This window comes from Marmota flaviventris, chromosome 10 (assembly GCF_047511675.1).
Source record: "Marmota flaviventris isolate mMarFla1 chromosome 10, mMarFla1.hap1, whole genome shotgun sequence".
NCBI classification, from domain to species: Eukaryota; Metazoa; Chordata; class Mammalia; order Rodentia; family Sciuridae; genus Marmota; species Marmota flaviventris.
Genome location: NC_092507.1, coordinates 105,392,758 through 105,399,390, shown reverse-complemented (window position 1 = coordinate 105,399,390; position 6,633 = coordinate 105,392,758). Strand labels below are relative to the sequence as shown.

Here is a 6,633-nt window from a genome sequence, read left to right as displayed (position 1 = left end):
TAGAGCAGATGGTGACACAGGCAAAAGTCAATTTCATATTTTCATCAATCTATTATCTAAATACTCTTTTAAAAAAAATCTCAAACTTTAAAAATTATCTAAATATCATATACATGTATGTATACATATATATGAATTATTAGTGTTTAATTTTTCTTCATACTGGACAGTATTTTCCATTATGCATATTGTATAAATTCTATATTATTATATTCTATAATATTCTATATTATACATAATATAATAGTCTACATTATATAATAGAAAATGCTGATACATATGAAGAAGAGTTAAACATCACTAATAATTCCACTACTCCCAAATAATCACAACTAACACTCTGGTGTGTTCCTTCTAACATGTCCTCACACTTACATGATGTATATGAATTTCAATACACATACAGTTTTGTATCATGCTTTTTCCACATAATTTTATGTAGTGTTTCTCCATGTCATTAAATATTCTTAAAATTCTTGATGTTCAGTAAAGATAACAACATTCTGTTTTATGGGTGTCACATAATTTATTATGGATATCATTCATCATGGTTTCTACTTTTTGATTGTGTAAATAATCTGTAATGGATACCTCTGTATAAAGTTCCTGTAGGCATATATTTGTGACAATTTCCTTATGATCATTCTCTCATTTTTAAAAAAATATTTATTTTTTAGTTGTAGTTGGACACAATATCTTTATTTATTTTTATGTGGTGCTGAGGATCAAACCCAGGGCCTCACCCATGCTAGGCAAGCACTCTACTGCTGAGCCACAACCCCAGCCCCCCATTCTCTCAGTTTTAAACTGCAGCTAGGACCTTTTTTTTCCCCCCCATTACTGGGGATTGAATCCAGGGGCATGCTCTACCACTGAGGTACATGCTTGGCCCTTTTTATATTTTATTTTGAGATGGGTCTCACTAAGTTGCCCAGGCTGCCCTTGAACTTGATCCTCCTGCCTCAGCCTCTGAATCACTGGGACAGGCCTGCACCACCATGCTTGGCTAGATTTCTAAAACTACTATTTCTAAAATTAAGAAGGTAGTTTTTGAGCAGTCCAGTCTCAGCCACTCGGAAGGGATGGCCAAGGTTTGGATATTGAAAACCCTTGTTCAGATTTTCCATTTTCCTCTTTGTTTCTTTGGCACTCAAGATTGAACCCAGGGCCTTGCATATTGCAGACAAGTACTCTACCTCTGAGTTACATCCGCAGCTAGAATTGCCAGTTTTAGTTTTTTTATTAAGACATTTAACAATTTTAAATTATATAATATGGCATTTTGTTTTTCTGAAGGGGGAAACATGCATCATTCAAAAGAATTAATTGAACACCTACTACGTGTGTGGCTCAGTACAAATTCTGGGGATCCAGTTATGAGCAAAGCAGACAGGTTGATAATCACATATTTATGTTTGGATGTAATTTTTTAAAAAACCTCTGCTGGCCTGTAGAAAGACCCCCCCCCTTCCCATTTTTGTCTATTTTCTTTGGAACAAATCACATTTATGCTGAGATTAGAAGGAAGTACACATGTAATGCACCTGGCATAGCAGGTCTTCAGTAACAATGGTTGCCCTCCACCTTCACATCCCCTTGAAACAGTTTTCATTCATTCATTGCCTGTGCTGAGCCACGTAAATCCCCATGATTTCCAGCATGCACAGCTAGGCTGTGTTCTTCTCCATGAGTCCAGAATCTTGGCATCAATTACCACCAGGTTCTAAGTTAAAACCAATAGAACTTGACTTTGAAGGACCAATAATTTACAGATTTTGGGGTTCAATGTTGAGTTGTGAATCTGAGTGACAGGCATTATGTGAAATGTTCTCTTTGAAAGTTTAATGGAAAATTTGGGGCCATTCAATGTTCCCTTTGCATTTTATACCACTCTTGACTCTTTTCCTTCTAGACCTCAGAATCGCTGAGGCTCAGTCCTCAAGAATCACTTCCTAAACTGGGCATAGAGGCAAACACCTGTGGTCCCAGCTACTTGGGAGGCTGAGATAAGAGAATCACTTGAGCTCAAGAGTTCAAGACCAGCCGGGGAAACATTGTGAGACCCCCGTCTTGAAAAACAAAACAAAGCAAAGAAGGAATAATTTCTTGCTTTGTGATCAACTGCTCATGACCTTGAGACAGCTTTGGTCATTTGGAGAGGATGTAAAACTGGCTAACAGGATGAAAGGATGAATTCCATCTTCATGTGTTGGGCCAATTCTCCTTCCCTACAGAACTCCTGGGGATAAATACAGATTATTTGAGGGAGTAAAATTCTTCTTGTAATTTTTTTCCCTTTTCTGTAAGCACTAAAACCATTCATTTTCCCAGAAGGAAGCTTGTCTCTTACGCACATTCTCTTTCAGCATGTATCTGTTGTTAATCCAGTTCCACCGACAGCTCGTCAGGGGCTTATTTTGTGGAAGTTCTAGATGGTCCTAGCAACCCATAACTTCTTGAAGGAATTGTTCTAAAAATCAGAAACTTTAAAAACTAATCTTCTGGCCTTAATGAAATAAAACAAAGAAATAAACCTGGAGAGGCTTGTAGAACTCTCCAATGGGTTGTAGGTAAGGAATAATACCAAACAACCTCTTCTTACCTTCCACACCACACTTAGTTTCTTTTCTTAGTATCTTTTTCTCTCTCTGGATCATTTATAATGTTTAAAAAATCTTACTGGCAGCTCGTTTTAATATCATGTTGCCTACAGTAAATCTAACCTAATGTGAAAAAATTATTGGCTAAGTTTCTTTTATCCACATTAGAGAGTATTTGAAACATTGATCTCTGAGCACCTTTGATAGATCATGGCCACCTGATAACTCTCCCAGGATGGATTTACTGCTAGTCAATGCATGATGAATTGTGTACTTCAGGAGAGCAAGGTTGGGTCCACACATGGCTGTAATGGAAAACCAGGCAGGGGAATTTATATACCTAATTAAAAGGAGCAAACTCTCAAATCCAGACCCATAAATTGGCTTTTAGAGCTCTGACTGCTGAAAGAGTTACAAATCAAAGCAATTTGAGGTGAGAGTTCATTCTTCCTGAATCAGGGGAGCTCAGCCAGCACTTTAAAAACTGTAAGCTTTTCACTTGGTATTAATTTCACTTACAATAAGAAATATAAATGTAATCAGAATCATATGACTGTAGAGAAATCTGATTTATGAAAGTCTGTCAAAGCAGCTGTAGACTGTAAGAATCAGCACCTGATATAGCTTGAGATGGAGAATCACAGGATTGTTTACCTAATAAACCCAGGAGTGTATAAGATATCCTGGATCATTAAAAATTTTTTTTTGTGTGTTTGGATAAGAAAGTTTTAAAAAAGGAATCTGGAAAAAATATTGGATCACAAACAATTGTAGGAATATGAATTCTCTGGTGTTTTCCACGTAGGGCCATAATAAATTAGTTTACCCTGTGATTTTGTTGAAATATTTTGCTGAATTGATGACTGGTGAGCATGTCCTTGTGTGGCTCCATATTATTATCATCCTGGGTCGTTTGGAGGACATAACATTGGCTTTTAATCACATCAGCAACATAAACCATAATGGTGGTGTGTATATTTCTTGTTTCATAAGTGCCTTTAAATCTGTGAGTAGCTTGATATCCCATGAGCAATATGAGCTCCAGGCTCCACGCACCGCCCAGAAGAGGCCCATGAACCTGAGGATCAACTGAACTCCAGGCCCCAACACGGTCAGCCCTGGACATCCCTGAGCCCGAGGAAAGCCATCTAGTAGATGATCCTATTGTCTGGAAATGTCAGAAGCTGTGCTGGGGACAAGTGTGGAAGTCACATCTTTCAGGTCTTTGGGACCAAGGGGCCCCATTCTTTGTGTGTGAGAGACTTAGAGACTCAGAAATAGAGAACTTGAATAGGCAAAAATGAAGGACCTGCAAGATACCTAGAGAGCTTCTGAAAGCATTTCTTTGTTGCAGGCAGGGAGCGAGATCTTTCTCACGCAGTGTCGAGCCTTCAGCTGGTCTCCTTCAAGCCTGAGGGATTCTCTGCCAGAGGGAAGAAGGATGGCGAGGGGGAGCTAATGGCCGCCCTATCATCAGCTATAGACTTAAGGCTGTATTAGTTTCTATAAATATTTGACACGTGAGTAGTAAGCAGGGAGCAACGATCAGGTCTGAATTACTCATTTGTTACTCTGTAAATGGAAAATTGAGTGTCTTCGGATGCAGTCAGCTTGAATCAAGTTTGACATATACAATCAGTGGGCGGACACACCGTGGGTGGCGCAGCAAGAGGTTCGGAGGGCCCGTCTCGAGTGAGAAGACTCCTCTGGAGTTTGGCTGCTTGCCTTGGGGCACTATCCCCCTGGATTAGTCCCCAAACCTGCCCTGGGCCTGCCAGCTAAAGCTCTGGAACCATCCCAATCTCTTCCACAGGCCTTTCTTTTCTCTTTGTACTGCAACTGTATTTGGGATGTGCCAGAGCCTTTTACCAGGTGCCCTGGACAATTCTATTTCCTTATTCTACTCTACTCCAATCTGTCCTCTTAATAATCCCACACTCTAGACAGACTTGGGTTTGAATCCAAGTCCTCAAGTTGGAGAAATCTCTTTGAGACTCAGTGGCCTCATCTCTGAAATGCGGAGTGAGCAGCCAGCTTGGGTTAGCCTGGGATCCAGGACTTCAAGTGCTAAAACTGGGAAAACCTCGAGCAAATTGGGAACATAATAAAACAGGAGGTCGGGCTGCACGGTGGGCGTCTTTTTCTGAGGCGGGGTGCAGACCTGGGCATCCCCTCGATGTTGGTGGGCTTTGTACCTGACTGGATGAGGGGCAAGGCAGAAGTCAATCAAGAGAGGATCCAGCAGCTTCTGGAGGAGAATGACCAGCTGACCTGCTGTATCGTGGATTATCAGAACAAGTGTGTCCAGTACCAGCACGTGTTACATAGAAACCTCATTTATTTCGCTACCATCGCAGGTGCCAGCCCATTCAGTTCTTCAAAAGCCATGGAATGATCTTTCAGTTGTAAGGAGTAATTGAATGTAATCCATCTCCTATAAAATAGAGACAGGATCTTTACCGACTCACCTGCTTAAAACATGAAACCTCTGTGGTTCTTTTTAAAATGTGAAAATGTGAAGAAAGCCACTAGCTTAACTATATTCTCAATGTAAATATTTATTTTAACAATTAATCAGATCTCCCAGAAAGTAGACCCAGGTGTCCTCTTTCCTGAAATGGGAGTCTGTTCCGGTGACAAAGACATCAAGGGCATCTTCAAGACTACTCTTTAGTTTTAGCCTGAAGAGGGAAACTGAGTAGGTACTGGAGGATCAGCAGGAATTGCTGAGACTTCTGCCTGAGCCTTTAAAGGCCAAATGGATACAGTGTCTGTGTGTCCCATCCAGTTTGTAAATGTGTTTCCCCTGACCGCCCTTCTCTTTCTTACTTTGAAATAAAGCTTGCTTTTCCACAACAGAACAATATGAAGGTCTAGATGTTTCCATGTAACAAGTGTTATAATTGGTTCCCTCAAAAATTGTAAGGACTTAATAACCATAAGGTATGTAACAATACTACTGTTATATGTTGCCGACAAAATTAATAGTGATTCTTTAGTATTATCTAGTGTCATCGGATAATAAATGATGTGTCATTTTCTTTATCACACACACAAAAAATAAAAAACAAAATAGGAATAGTAATATCATGGGAAAAGAAACATCTCCAAAGAGGGGTCCAAGGAGTTCCCAGAGAGGAAGGGGAACTCGATTCAGGACCAGTGGGGTTCCTGGCATATGTGATGGAAAAGAATTTCAGCACCTATCAGACAAAGGCACAGACAGGTTTATTTAGGAAATACATACACATTCAAGGAAGAATGGGGGTTATCCAGAGAGTGAGCAGCCCTTCCTTGTTTGGGGCTCTAATATTTATAGAGGGGCAGTAGTTAGAGGCTGGACTAAAGTTGGAGCCATGTGATTTTACACCAGTTTTCCCTGACCCTGTCTATCTCCCTCAGTTTACAAGGGCCCAGGCCAAGGACATGTCGCTCAGGAGTTACAATGCTTCCTGATCACTTTTATTCTTTTCAGTGCTCATGAGCATTGTTCTTTGAGACTCATCTCTCTTTTTATCCTAACTCCCTATCTAACACCTTGTTTCTTGTATGGATGAACTGAAATATTGTTTGGAATATTGAGGATCTGGCAGGGAGTGAGTAGCCAATACATGCTAGCTCCTGCCCTCCTCAGTCAATTCAAATATTTGTGAAACAAGGTTTGTGGAACACATCTAGGCACCCCTGTAGGTGTTGAGGGCCGTGAGCAAACAAAGGCAGATACACGGCCAGTCTTCAAAGTGCTCCCAATCCAATTGGGGATGCGACAGGAATGCACATGAAACAGCTCTTTTCTTTATTTATGCTTTTGTGCTCCATTTCCTTCCAAAAAAAAAAGATTGGAGGAAGCTCAGAATAAATGATACTGACACGTGGACCTAAGAGTTGAAAGACAACAGCCTCGTAATTAAGGGAGACAGCGGTGGAATAATTACACCAGAATCGCAAGGCTAAGGAAAGCTATTCCAATTGCACGCAAAACATCCAGAGAACAAAACAAGAATAACACAAGGCAAACTAAAATGAACCAGTA

At 40.3% G+C, this 6,633-nt stretch overlaps 1 pseudogene; it reads left to right on the top strand.

The window, feature by feature from the left end:
- The first annotated feature begins 4,776 nt into the window (after window positions 1–4,776).
- On the top strand, window positions 4,777–4,995 carry LOC114096684 (SS18-like protein 2 pseudogene; annotated as a pseudogene).
- The last annotated feature ends 1,638 nt before the right edge of the window (window positions 4,996–6,633 follow it).